Here is a 15273-nt window from a genome sequence, read left to right as displayed (position 1 = left end):
TATTTGTTAGTCCATTAGAGATATTGATTACGTATTTCCACCGCTCCTCGTGGGAACGACCTGTACTTGTCATTGTTCTACTAATTAGACACCGTGCAATTGCGGTTTATATAAATAGGTATCTCCGGATCCGATATATTTTTGGCGCCGCTGCCGGGGAGCGGTTGTGGAATATTGTAATTAGTATTTTTGATTTTGTAAATAGTTAGGTGTTTATTTATATTATTTTTTTTGTACAGTATTTTTATTTTTTTAGGATTTCTTTTTCCTTTTGACTTGTTTTGTGCTTCAGAATTTTATTTCAGGAGCCTTTTTGAGAATGATGAGTGCTTTGCGCGAGACGTCGCCTATGAAGATTGGGGAATACATGTATGGGTCACGGTATAAGGAAGTTCTTGCTTATAATCGTCTCAGGTATGGAACTTGGAATCCACATAATTTTGCTATGGGTGGTTATTCAGATGAGTATCAACCCCAATACCATCAGGGTGAAAATGAACTTGACACTAGAAGTGATTTTAGGAATTATGATACCGATATAATATCTGAATCTATTGTATCTTACCCTACTCATGATCATTTAACTGATTATTTGTCTATTCAAAAGGACAAGAGTTGTGTTAGAGACATCATTTATTCAGATAATGATGATTTAGAAGAACATATTTATACAGAAGATACTATTGTTGAGTCTAACGACTTTAAGACAGTAGACGTTCATCATGAGATACCTTCTAGTCATTCGAATAATGAGATTCTAGTTGCAGATAATGATGAGTCGATTCATGATATTGTTGTCCCGTTGAGCTCCTCTTTCGCTGATCCATCTTGTGATTTTATGAATGCAAATGTCAATGTTGAACATATTAATATTGGTCAGATAACTTGTACCGATGATTTTGAGCCTTTATCTTTTTGTTTAGCACACTTTGCTGATTCGGATGACCCGATGCTTATTGATATTGTCAATGCATTGCGGCTTCCAATAGTTAATCAAGGTAACTCACCAACGGAAGTTATTTCCGCGGACTTAGAACCAGACTTAAGAGTTACTGATGAATCACTAGATGCATGTTTAAACCATTGTGCCGAGCTGGATGATTTTATGCCTTTTTACGTTGTCAATGCATTGATTCCTATGATTTCTAGGGAAGATAATGTGTCGACTGAACTATTTCAGCTGATTTAGAACCTGATTTAGAGTGTGCTTCTCGAATAGAAACTAATATGGATTCTATGTCGGTTGTCCATGTGAGTGATTTACTTATCTCGACTAAGGATTGTTTTCTATTAGAAATGGACTTACACATCTTTTTGGAGATTTATAGTGTTTGGAGGTTCATATTCGCAGCTGAACTGTTGTTGGATTGATCCCCAACTTTTCAGACTTTACATATATGCTTTGCAGGGATACAAAAATTATGCTTTATGGGAGTCAACCCATACGATTTTGCTTCATGGGAGTCAACCCATCAGATTTATTTTCTTTCCTCCATCTTTTATTTGTTTGCTTAAATTTCCCATTTTAATTTCTACGTTGGATGACTCAATTACATTGAGGACAATGTAATGTTTAAGTGTGGGGGAGTGGCTCTTTCGTTAGGAATTTTGATTAAAAAAAAAAAACTTTTCGGGTTATGACCAGCTGTGTAGCGGGCCTTGTGTATGGTATTTGTCATGACCAGCTGTGTAGCGGGTCTTTTCTAGGATATTTTCTATGAGCTGTGTGGCGGGTTTTGTGTACGCTATTTCAAATTTTCATTTTATGACCAGCTGTGTAGCGGGTCTAACTCTCTCTTATTATATGACCAGTTGTGTAGCGGGTCAATTTTCTGTTTTGCTCGAGGACTAACAAAATATAAGTGTGGGGGTGTTGATAAGCACGTATGTGCTACATTTTATACTCATATTTATATTAGTTAGGACTCGATATTTTGGCTAATGACACTATTTTAGTGCTTTTGTAGAAAGTACGACCAAATTCCATCATCTCAAAGATAAACGACTAAGTTGGGAATTACAACAGTGTTTGCGACTAAAAGAACCAATGCTGCATTCATGGCACCTAAGGCAGTGTGATTTAGCTACAAGGAAGTCATGGGAACTACCTATTATTTTCGCACCCACTCAAGTATCTTACGGCATTAAGTTTTATGGCACCACTCAGGGCAAGAAGACAAAACAAGGAAGCAAACAGCTCACTTTGTTAAGCTGGTGAATTCCCTTAATTGTCAAAGTAGTGGGTCAAATAGCAGTTCAGGTTGAGCTGGTGGTAGGCAGTCGAAGGAAGGGTTAATCAGGCAGTGCAGCAACAACGTTGGTGGTGGGTCAGGCTTAATAGGTTTGTTGCAGGCAGCAGTCAGTTGGAGTCGTGAGCTAATGAGTGAAATGCAATCTGAAGTTAGATGGTTGGGCAATAGAAAACGCATCAGTGGGAGTTTTGTAAGGATACCGTTGGTTTGAAGTTGCTGATGATGACGGATTCGCAAATGATGGAGTCTCAGAATTTGGTTGATGAACTTACACATTAATATGCAATGGATTTTGGGGCTTGATTATCAATGCAGTTGCTCGGTGAAGGATAGCCGGTGAGAAGACGAACTGGAATGGAGTTAGCCGTGGCTGAGCTGTTGCAGGTGTTGTTTGGAGTTTAGAAAGGTAATGGCTGAAGTTGGTTCTGCCGGTGAAAGGAGGTGACAACAGGCGTAAGTGGAGAAGAAGGAGGAATGGAGAGCTGGCAGTCGCCGGTGTTGGTTGTCAACTGAAATTCTGGAGAAGAAACTTGGGGTTCCTGTGTGTTGCCGGAGTTGATCGTGTATACAATGAGTCGAAGGTGCATTAGCTGAGATGGTGGTCGAACTGTGTTAGTTCTCATCGGGTGTTGGCTGTACTGATTTTGTCACGGGAAGATGAAAACAGATGGAAGAGAGTTAGGGCCGTGTTGTGGTTAAATTCGAAAGTCAGGCAGTAGAGAGTTGGTGGCCGAGATGAAGAAGAATGATGCCGTGGTTATCTTGTGCTGAGACTGGAAGTTCATGAGATTGTGCAGGCATCAATAATTTTTGGAGATGGAATGGTTTCGCTGGCAGTGGCAGTTGGTGATGCAGTAGGTGATGTACGGCCAAGGATTAACACAATGGAGTTGGGGAGAGATATTTGTTGGCTGGTCTTGAACGGACTGTTGCCGTAGATGCAGTGCAGGTAGGTGCTCAGTTCATTGAAGGCGTGTTTGCTGAGATGGGTTTGAATGAGGTCTCGTTGGCTGACCATTCGAAATAAGAAGTCCGAGCAGCAACATCAGGGCGTCATCTTTATTTTCTCAAGAAGCTTCCGTCATCACCATCCTTTGAGTTGTTTATGAGTTGAGAAACTTGTAGCTGACGAGAGAACAACAAGACAAGGGAGCTTTGCTTAGAGTTGTGTTTGTGACCTGAGTTTTGAGAAGAATTGAACTGAGCTGGCGTTGATGATGGATGAACACAAATACAGATGGACAAAATGCGAAGTGTGATTGAAGAAGAATGGTGTTGACTGTTTGTTGTGGCTGGTTTGATTATGTTGTGAAGGAGAATCAGTTGGCTGTCGTGTCTCGGTCGTTTGAGGCAGTGCTGGTATCGAATGGTGGTTGTTTACAGTTCCACAATCAAATGAGGATGGTTGCAGTGGCGATGGTGGTTGTCAATGGTTCTAAACAGTTGTTGGCATCCGTTAATGAAGAAGAACCGACGGTGGTAATGGCTAGATGGACGGAGTATGGACTCAGGTTCTGTGACCGGAACTAAGGTCAGAGAATAGCTAGGTGTTGTTGCCTAGCGTTCGAAGAACAGAAGTTGGCTAGGAGGCCTAATATGGCCGGTGATTGAATGGGCTTTTGGAGGTACTTCTATAGTCCAGTTAGAGGACCTCGCAGCAGCTATATATTTTGGAAACGAACAAAAACAAGGTGAGGTGGTCGGCTTTGGAGTTCTGGGGAGGTCGGCCACAGAACCGAGAACAGGAGGAAGAAGAGGCCGGTGACAGAGGCCGTTGGCGAGAGACGCCGTTTAGAAGGGTTTGAAGTTTTGTGTTCGATTCGAGTTTGTTGATTTGTTTGTGATTTTCTTAATATGTTTACGGCTTTTGAGAAAGTCATGTCTTGCTAGAGATTTGTGTAATTAGGGTTTTTATGGTTGAAACTACATGAGTATTAGGCCATTTTTGATTGATTGGATTATATAGCAATAGACCATTTTGAATTGAATAAATAATTCCATGATTTTATATATTGATTTAATGATAATATAAGTTGTTGCTTCACCGGTTTCATATAACCTTTGTGCATAATTGTTAGGATCGAAAATATATTTGTCTACTTATTTGATATTTCATGCTTGGGTTAAATCCTTTGATGGGGTATGCTTAGAATAGCCAGGTATTATTTGAGAACCTGTATTTAGTTTCATATAAATTTCTCGCTAATGCAATTTGATGGTGCATGCTTTGGTTTAGTCTTTTGATGTTCCATGCTTAGGGCGTCCCAGTGATATTTGCGACTCTAATATATATAATAGGTGATGTCAATAGAACGAACAATAAATAATTCATGAATTATGTTTCATTTCAGTATTTGAATAGAAATAGTGGTGGATACATTAAACCCTGGTTACCAACTCTCCCATTTGATTCGTTTTGTTACTTGAGTTCATTCTTCTCATTGTCTTTATTCTTTCAAAAATCCAAAAACATCTTTATTTATTAGTCCATTAGAGATATTGATTACGTATTTCCACCGCTCCTCGTGGGAACGACCTGTACTTGCCATTGTTCTACTAGTTAGACACCGTGCAATTGCGGTTTATATAAATAGGTATCTCCGGATCCGATCATAATACATGTTGTAAGCCGTGATCTACAGCATCATGTATCAACATGTCAAACTTCGAAAGAAGCTTGGGATAATCTTCAGATCGTATTCGGGGGAAACACTTCAGAGAAAGAAGCTAGGCTTCAAACTCTTACGTCCGATTGGGAAACCTTCAAATGGATGACAGCGACACTTTTGAAGAGTTTCATCTTAAACTCTCTGAGATAATCAATACCTCTTTCTTTCTTGGAAAGACTATCTCTGAAAAAGATATAGTGTGCAAAATTCTCAGATCGTTGCCATCAAGATACGATTCTAAGAAGCATGCAATCATAGAAGCAAATGATCTCTCAACTCTCTCACGAAGCACACTCGTTGGAAAGTTAAAGATGTTTGATCATGAATCACAGTCTATTCAAAATAAAGGAATTGCTTTTAAATCTGCAAAAAATCTGAAAGCTCCAATGGAAAGAAATAGACAGATGGATGATTCAGATGAGCAGATTGCAGAAAATTCTGATGATAAAATTGAACAATAATTATCATTGATTACTAGACAGTTTCGAGATCTCTTAAAGAAGCGAAATAAGAGATTCTTTAAGGATACTCATCGATCTTCTCGTCCACATGATCGAGTTCCTGTCAAAAAGGATCATGAAGAAGATGATGAATATCAGCCGCAATGCTTCAAGTGTAAAGGGTTTGGTCATATTGCTAAAGACTGTCCCAATCTTAAGAAATACACTGGAAGCAAGGCGTTGGCTGTAACTCTAGATGAGACCTCTGACTCATACGATTCTGAAGAAGAGGAAACAACTAATATTGCTTTCGTTGTCAATCTTATTTCTTCCTCCTCAATTAGTGATTTACCCATTTTAAAAATGGACATGTCTTCCGATGTTATTAAATCATCTAATGGTAAAGGAAAAAATAAGACAGGATGCAAAAACTGTCTCAAAAACAGAATTGGTAAAAGTTGCATAGGCAATCCAAGTCAATCTCAAGATACTTCGTTCGTTCGAGGTAACAAGAAGAGAATTTCTCATACGATACTAGATCAAGGACAATATTTTTGTTCTAATTTCCATAATGAGAGAAAATATCATACTAATACCACTTGATCGGTATTGGAATTCTTTCTTCACCGAGTTTGTGTTTTGTTGAACCGAATCTGGGTAAAGGGGAACCGATCCTATGAAGAGGTGCAACACATTACAAAGGGGAATCTATCCTTGTATGAGGTGCAAAAAGTTTGTAGAATAAAGGGGAACCGATCCTATGGACATGTGCAACACGTTTTTAGGCAAAGGAGAACCGATCCTATGGACATGTGCAATACATATGAGTTAGATACCATATATATGTGGGGAACCGATCCTAGTACCTAGTCAACCGATATTTGGAAAGATAACTATGCACAATACTCACATGGAGGTAGAACCAAAACTTGTTTTGGTAGAACCGTTAAACCCATGATTTGTGATTGAGTGTTTCTTAATCAATCGCATAGTTCTTGAAAGTCAGATTAACCAATTCTAAACTTGTTTGGAAGTGTGGAAAATCGTTTTCAAGGTTGTAAGTATGAAAGAGGACTTAGAAAGTAAGGATGTCGACATACTTTGAACACGTACAGTAATGTTTATCTTTTATTGTTCAAAGTTATTCCTTAATAGCTACAGGAAGAAAATCCCAGGATCGAAATATAAATAAGTTAAGAATCTTTTAATTTTTTATTTTAGAAAAATGAGAATTAGTAATGTGCATTTACTAGTTGAGATTTTCCAAAGAGATTTTCGTCATTATTTTGGACAGAGCATTTCCAGGAATTATGAAAACCGAATTTGGAATATATTGAATATCTTTGAGAATATTTTCGGTTTTGGAAATTCCTTGGTGTCCAAATTTCCTTGTCTATAAATACTTAAAGTTTGCATTTCTAGTAAACTAATCCTTCGTGACAACAAACTTCCACGGTTGTGTTGTTACTGGTGTAGCCGCTTATTCGGAGAGGAGAGTAACCTAATCAGGCGAAATCTCTTACGGCCACTCAGTTTAAAGTCTTTTTTGGGATTGAGAAGCTCTACGAGTGTCGTTGGTGGGAAACTAGATAATTGCGGTTTATCTTGTGTTTTCAATTGATTTGATTGACTAATGGTGGTTGAACTTTGATTGCACATAGTTTGTTTATGCTTGAGAATCTTCTCTTCTGATATAAGATTCACTCAAGTTAGATCGAAGTTTCGGCATGGATCTTTAGACTGTTGTTAGTGCTAAACACGATCTTGTGATAATCCATTGTTAACAGATTCCGTTCTGTGCGTGATTGATCACAAGAGATTCAAGTTGTTGTGTGCAGGTGTTTATTGAGATCTAATAAGATTTGAAGACAAAGAAGATATTGAAGATTTCTAATTTGGGGTTCATAATCTTTGGTGTGCACAATACTTGTTTCGGTATAAGAGGATCCAACTATAATCGGTTTGTCCTTGTGGTAGATTGGATTGATTAGTTGTGTATATCAGCATCAATACAATTCTTTGTGATTAAAAGTATTGATTGCAAAATCTTAACAATTACCTTTGGTGATTGAACATAAAATAGATCTAAGAACCTGACGAAGAAGTTTATGTTAAGATAAACAGAAGAGCCTTTGTCCGACTCACATCACTTGGTTGAATAGAGTTGATACCAAACAGATTTGTTATTCCTTTACTGTTTGGAATACAAACCAAAGGAATTGTTCCAAGTACGTGACTTATTCATAAGTTGGAGGCGTGAGAATACAGACGGAACTAGGTGAACTATAGGTTTAGTTACTTGGTCTCAACTATACGAAGTTAGGTCTAATTTTGTGTAGCGGCTGAATCCTGAGAGTATTAAATTCTGGACAAGGTCCCGGGGTTTTTCTGCATTTGCGGTTTCCTCGTTAACAAAATTTTGTTGTGTTATTTACTTTATATTTCCGCATTATAATTGTTTTATTATAATTAAAGTAAATTACACAAACATTAATTCCTATTTACTTGATAAGCAATCCTATTTTGTTTGGTTAAGTCCGAACCTTTTTATCAAGTAAACATACTTCGTTGTTGTATTGTCTCGATCTCGTAGCCATATACGATCACACGAAGTGTGAACTGATTAGTTGCATTGTCTCGACTCAGTCCATAGACAATCACTTTCGGAGAAAGGACGGTAGGAAAAGTTTTACCTTGAGGTATATTTGGGTACCCTCGCCTTTTCACATATCTATTGAAAAATATAGGTTTGGGGGTAGCACATCTTGTCTGGAAGCCTCACTTAAATTTCTGTCCTATTATAAATGTGTGAGGTTACCAAAATCTCTGCATACAGTCTTTTGGGTTGAGCCTCAACTCTTTAGATTGTTGGTTTATGGTGAATTATCTTTGTATATAATCCAGTAGGTTCAATATCTCTATTTTGAGTCAGTTTGATTATTTTTTTTTACATAAATGTGCTAATCCAATGTGATTTCAGCTGAGTTCCTTGGGTTCTAGCATTGAATAATAAAGTTCAAAACTTGCTTTCGCCGACATCCGGTAATCTCTTTCCTTTTCCTCTACTCAGCATGGTTCTCTTGGTATGTTGTAGTATAACTTTGTTCATCTTTTGAAACATCAAGGACAATGTTTAGCTTAGGTTTGGGGGTGAAGAATAGATACCTTGACTGTCACTGTGCCCATCATTGAAACTGAACTCTGCCATGTTAAAAAAAAAATTGAAGAAAAATTGTTGAGCTCATCTACCTTGATTTGTGGTGTATGCATGAATAATATCTTAGGATTTTTAATCTAGATGATGAGGCACTACTTGATTCTAGCACAATTCACATGTGATAAGAAACTTGCACATGCACGATCTACCAATACATTTATAGCATCGGGCCGCAGGTGTTTCATCGGTTAAGTAGACTACCAGTCACTTTAGAATACTGAATGAGACTTGACTAGCTTGTTCTTTGGTTACTGAGATAGAAGTTGGAGGATACATTAAGAAAAGCAACCATTGAATTTGACCAGGTACATTGAAAAGGGCTACCTCTTGCTATGAGTCATGTAATTTTTATTTTTGTTCATAAGTCAAAAATGTTATTATATTGTTCTCGTTCTTTTGAAGTTTTTCATCAGTTGAAAAAAAAAATCAGAAAAAGAAAAGAAAAAAGAAAAAGTAAAAATTCAGAAAATAAAAGATAAGAAAAAGGAAAAATATCCATAAAAGAAAAAAGATAGATAAATAAATGATAAGAGAGTCCATTTTGTTATGTTTCAAATGTTAAAGTCAATGTTTCACTCTTGCCTCAAAAATAAGAGTTGACGATGTAAATAAAAGTCATGTTTTGTTATATGTTGTAAATAGTCTTGTAATAAGCAAGGGATGGTGTATGCCATCGATGTACAACGCGGGTAAATTGAAATATCACCAACTCTTAGGTGAACATTCACAATTCTCGTAAAGCCGGACAGCTAGCTTGGCTTTGAATTCGGTTCTTAGCTAAAAACTATCTCTTGGTAATTGGCAGTCATAACTTCTGATCATTCTCTATACATGTGTAGATACACTTTACACTCTTATTACTTGTCCTTAGTTGTTCCAGTGATAGAATTATGCCTTTGAAAGCTAGATTGACATATCCATTTTGCTGTGAGCTTAAACTGAAATGCAGGTGTTACACATCATACAAGGTGAGATCTCATTTGACCTAGAACTTTGTGGGTGTGTTCTAAGCAAACCCTTACGAGACTTCAACTCGTCCACTAGGGACACTTAGTGGTTTAAAAGGCTTATTGCATTCGCTAAATGCAATTGAGAGACCATCGACAGTGGTATAGGTAGGATTTTCTTAGTTCTTTTGTTTACTCGAGGTCGAGCAAAATTCAGGTTTGGGGGTGTGATCTGTGCCTAATAGTGCATATTGCTAGATCATTTTGTTGTATTTTATCACATCTCAAGTGCTTTGATGTCCTATTTCAAGTCAAATTATGCATTTTGCATCTCGAGGCATTAATAATCTTAATTGTTATAAATATTGATAATTTGTGTTTGTTTTGCATTTGTAGGAGAATAAATAATTGGATTGAAGCAAGAGAAGGAAGCTGATATGTGTTTGGATTGCATAATTAACAACTGTTGTTAGTGAAGTGTAAAGCAAAGTTGAACTTGTGGTCGTGATGTAACCTAGCAAGTTTATACTCTTGTACATCTAAGATAGGTATTCTTGTCTAAGGTTTAGTCCTATAGACTAGATATATAGCTGCTAGATTGGCCATCCCCGTCAGCATAGACAACCTCCTAAGTCCTATGGGATGGCGAATCTAGCAGTGAAACGCTGAATGAAACAGCGTTGAGCGCGGAACGGTAACGCACAAAACCCAAACGCTGAACCAAACAGCGTTAACCAATTTCATCTTTTTAATTTTCATCTTTTCTCTCTCCCCATATCCTATCACACCCTACCACGTCACTCTCTCTCTCCACCACACTTTCTCCCACGTTTTTTTTCTTTTCCTCTCAATTCCAAATATAAAAAAAAAAAAAAAAAAACTCTCTCCATCACATCCTCTCTCTCTCCATCAATCCCTCTCTCTCTCCATCATATCCCTCTCTCTCTCCATGAGGAATTCATAAATAAATGAAATTTAAACATCAAACGCTGAACCATTCGGCGTTGAGCCAACTTTTTGAGCGCTTAACCATTCAACGTTTCAATCTCGCTGATAATTGAACTGCGAGCACTTGCTAGGAGAGAGAATTATCAACTATCAGTGTTAACTTTTTTCCAACACCTTTTTCATGATTTGCAACACTTTTTGGCCAATCTAGCAATTCAATCTAGCCCATAGGGATTAGCCTAACACCCAACACAAGATATTTATCAGATTTACCAAATACATTTCTATTATACAGAAATCACTGAACACATTCACTTTCCCCTTCCTTCTTCTCTGCAAAACCCATTCCTCTCTACTAGGGCTGTCAATGGATAAAAATCCATCGGATATTGGCAATACCGATAAGGTTAAGGTTAAGGGTTATCGGATATCCGGTATCCGATAATATCCGTCGGAATTCAAAAATTCAATATCGATAAGGTTAAGGATAAGCTATCGGATATCTGATATTATTCCGTTAATTTCCGTTATCTACTCATGATACAAAAAACTTCCAATAATTTCTGTTAATATTCAATAATTTCCGATAATTTCCGTTAATATTCGATAATTTCCGATATTTACTTAGGAGAGACGTAATCAAATGACTAAAGAGTAAACCTAAAGGGTATTAGGTATCGAAAATTTCCGAAAATTTTATGATATAGTTATACACTAACGGTATCGGATATTAACCTAACGGAAACTCCCTTAACCGGTACCGTTATGTTAATAAACGGATATCTGTTACGTTAAGGGTATCGGATATCGGATAGCCGTTATGTCGGATATTAACCTAACGGAATCCGGATATTCGGAAACGGATACCGGATATCGAATATCCATTGACAGCCCTACTCTCTACTGTGTGCTCTTATTTTACCCGATATATCCTCCCTCTCCGAGCTATTTTCCCCATTCTATAATATCCAAACCTCTCTCCCTCACTCGTCAAATCAACCATACTGCCATTGTCTTTACAATAACCTAGCAATAGGTAGGAGTTTGAGTATAAGAGAGAAGAAATTGTTGATTGATGTTCCCTGCAAGCAACGTATTGGCAACAACAACACATAATTGAAGTCACGGTTCTCTGAATTTGCATGGTGAGTGGTTGCAAGTGGTCTGACATTTATGCCCTAATTTTGTATGTATTTTTGGTTGTCAGTGGAACTGAACAGTTGGGGGTAGTTTTGTATTATGGGAAATGAAGGTTGTGAATGAAAATCAAGCCCGGAGTAGCCGGTGCAACAAGCTTTAGTTATAAGTTAGGTTTAATATTAGTTTTCTCCATGTTTTAGTTTTCTAACTAGGGTTAAGATGAAACCCCTAAATAATTAGAATTTCTTGATTTGGTTTTACTTTTTATCCATGAATTTATATTGAAAAGCATGATTTAATCTCTGAATTCATATCAATTTACTCTCACCTTGTATGTCATGCATCCTTGGTAGTTTGATTAATTCTTTGATGTGTATTCAAGCTTTGTAAACTGATTTAGTTCAATTTTTGACCTATGCCTTAAACAGATAGGTAATGCTAGGAATTGATACTTATAGTTCAGTCTTTGATTGGTTGTGCCGTAATAAAACAACCAATGCTTGGGTTTGACAGATTTTTAGCTTGAGGTTGATTCATCCATTTGTGCAAGTGATTTATCACATCTTCAAGGTAGTTTGAGGCTAGAACCTCTATAACTCCTTGATTGAAAAGAGAACTAGTATATCAAAGTAGGGGATTCTATGCATTTAGGTGGTGGATTCGAAACCATAGTTATCTTTATTTTGTTATTAATCTTGTTTATTTAGTATAATCATCAATCTTCTCGTCATATCGACAAACACCGTCTCTAAATCAGTAATAGTAGAACCTTAGAAGTTTAATTTCACCAATCCAACTCCCCATAGGATCGATCCGTATTTGCCATTGTCTACTTGTAGACGTTGTGTGCTTGCGGTATATTATAGTAAGTTTCTAAGCCTACCAAGTTTTTGACGTATTGGCTAAACCTAATGATATGGCTGGTTGGGTTCAATTACTTTTGTTACCTTCTTATGTTTTGCAACTATACGCCCCCAAGAACAGTGAAGAAGAAAAATCTGGGAATCGCAAGAAACTTCAAATTGTCTCTATCAATCATTCCATAACGCAATGGTTTGAACCGGATGGATGTCTCAGATTGGCTCATGATTTATTACATGATCATCAACACGCTTACAGGAAGATACGCAGAAAAAGTAATAATCAAGAAGCACTCAACTTGAGGTTTTGTAGAAAAAAGATTCACAATGGTCGGTTTACTGCAGCCATTAATTAAGGTCCTTACTTCGAGTGGCATTGCACCTAGGGGGAGGATACTTTGAATAGTTTAATTGACAAACATCCTTACGCTCCTCCTCCAATTATTCCCACCAGCCCAGATGGTAGAGACTGTGCTATCTCTATCAATGAGGTTATCTTAGACAGAATTAAGAGCTTTCAAAAGCTACGTCCTGCGGGAAAGACGGTTTAAGGGTTCTACACCTCCTTGATACGCTCAATGGGGCTGCTGCTGTTTCCAGGGATTTACTCTCTTCTATAAATGGAGTTTTTAACCTCTGGTTTGATGGTTCATGCCCTCCGCAGTTAGGGGAGTACGTGGCTAGTGTACCCCTTACACCTCTTATTAATCTGGATGGTGGCATTCGCCTATAAATATTGTGGGTACGATGTGGAGACGCCTTGTGTCGAAAGTTGCTGCTCACTCTGTGGGTAAAGAGATGTGCACTTACCTTGAAGACTTTCAATTCGGTATAGAGGTACCTTGCGGAGGAGAAGCTATCTTACATTCTGTCAATAAACTCCTTCAGGATAAGGGTAATTCTTCCTCTATGACTATGTTACTTGTTGATTTTCATAATGTCTTTAACATGGTTAGTAGGATTGATATGTTGCAAGAAGTAAGGTCTCATTGCCCATCTATTTCAAAATGGGTGGAGTTCTGGTACTCAAATCCCCCATGTTTGTATTACAACGAATCTTATTTATTATCTTCCTAGGGGGTTCAACGAGGAGATCCTTTTGAGGCCCTCCTCTTTGCTCTGGCTTTGCGTCCCTTGGTCCAGAAGATTGCGGAACATTGCCAATTATACCTCCAGGCTTGGTACCTTGACGACGGATCTATCATTAGGGACACCTTGATGATCTCAAGGGCTTTTGATATTATTCATTCCGAGGGTGGTGAGCTTGGCCTTCATCTTAACATCTCAAAAACTGAGATTTTCTGGCCTACAGTAGATGCTCGTAGCATTTGTGCATTTCCTTCACAAGTTAGTAAACCTGTAAAACTATTGATTTGATGGACGTGATTCTTGATCATGACTTCTTCAGTAGCTTGGTTAAGTCCAGAGTTCTTAAGACTATTGATTTGATGGACGTTGTGAAGAAGTTGGATGATCCAAAATGTGAGTTACATGTGCTAAGAAGCTGTGCGGGGGGGTGTCTAAGCTTTATTTTTCCATGAGGACTACCATGCCTGAATTTTTATCCGAGTTGTAAGCTGTTTTTGATTTTCATTATCACAGCATTTATGTTATATTGTCACTAATGACGGGACTGTTTTTGGTTTGTTACAACAACGTATAGCTTCTCTGCCTCTTAGATACTGTGGGTTTGGTTTATATTTTATGGCCGATGCATTTCATTATTGTTATGTGGCCTCCTGTATTCAGTCTCAGCCGTTCCAGTCGACCATTCTTCGCAACACTACTTTGCAAGGGCCTGGACTTGTTATGCAGCGTGTCATAGAGTTGTTCTCTAGTATTTGTGGTCCTGATGTCGACGTTGACCTTACTGCCTCCCATCTCATGAAGACCTTAGCGGTAAAATATTTTGACGTTGTTATGAGGGATGTGTCTATTAATTTCTCTATATCCGCACGAAATAGTGCTCTCTGGCAATGTAACAAGACCACTCATGCTCAGGATTTTCTCGAGGCATTACCTATTGAAGGGCTCAATCATAGGGTAGGCGCACGACAATTTAGTGTTGTTTTGAGTTATAGGCTGTATATCACTTTATTCACAGAAAATAACCTTCATGCTTTCTGCAAAAGGGACATGGACTGCTACGAGGATCATGCTTTGTACTGTTCACATGAGGTAAGCCTCAAATTCCGATATGATATCGTCTGTGACACTATTGTTGATATGTGTTTTCGGGCAGACATTCCAGCTCGTAAGAAATCGTTATGGGATTCATGACTAATGAGGGTGATGGGTTACGCCCTGCTGACATCCTAGTCTACAACTGGACAGTGGTCGTGATGTGTATGGACATAATTGGGGTCTCACCATTCTCAGGGGGTGGTTTTCGCACTTTCCAGCCAAGAGTAGCTTTGGGCAATGCCATTACTCAGAAACACAAAAATACCTCGATAAATGTTTGGCTCAAGGATATGTCTTTGTTGCTTTGGATTTTACCACGTTTGGTGATCTTGGGGATGGCATGGTAAATTTCTTGAAGAGACTTCGTAATCACTTGTTTAGGTTCGATGTTAGTGCTAAAAAATATAATTTATTTTTTACAGATTAGGGATAGTCATACAAAAAGGAGTAGGAGCCCAACTTGTTGTTAGGATACCATCCAGTTTTTTGTTAGACCATCTTTGTAATGTAAAACCTGAAAATATAGCTTCTTCATAAATAAAAATAGATAAGAAAGAAAGGAATTTATTATCTAAATGTAAAATATAGAGTACAACCTTGACTACGGGAAACGACT

The sequence above is a fragment of the Papaver somniferum genome, chromosome 9, assembly GCF_003573695.1.
Source record: "Papaver somniferum cultivar HN1 chromosome 9, ASM357369v1, whole genome shotgun sequence".
NCBI classification, from domain to species: domain Eukaryota; kingdom Viridiplantae; phylum Streptophyta; class Magnoliopsida; order Ranunculales; family Papaveraceae; genus Papaver; species Papaver somniferum.
The sequence above is the reverse complement of the archived record's forward strand: the minus strand, read 5'-3'. Positions refer to the sequence as shown.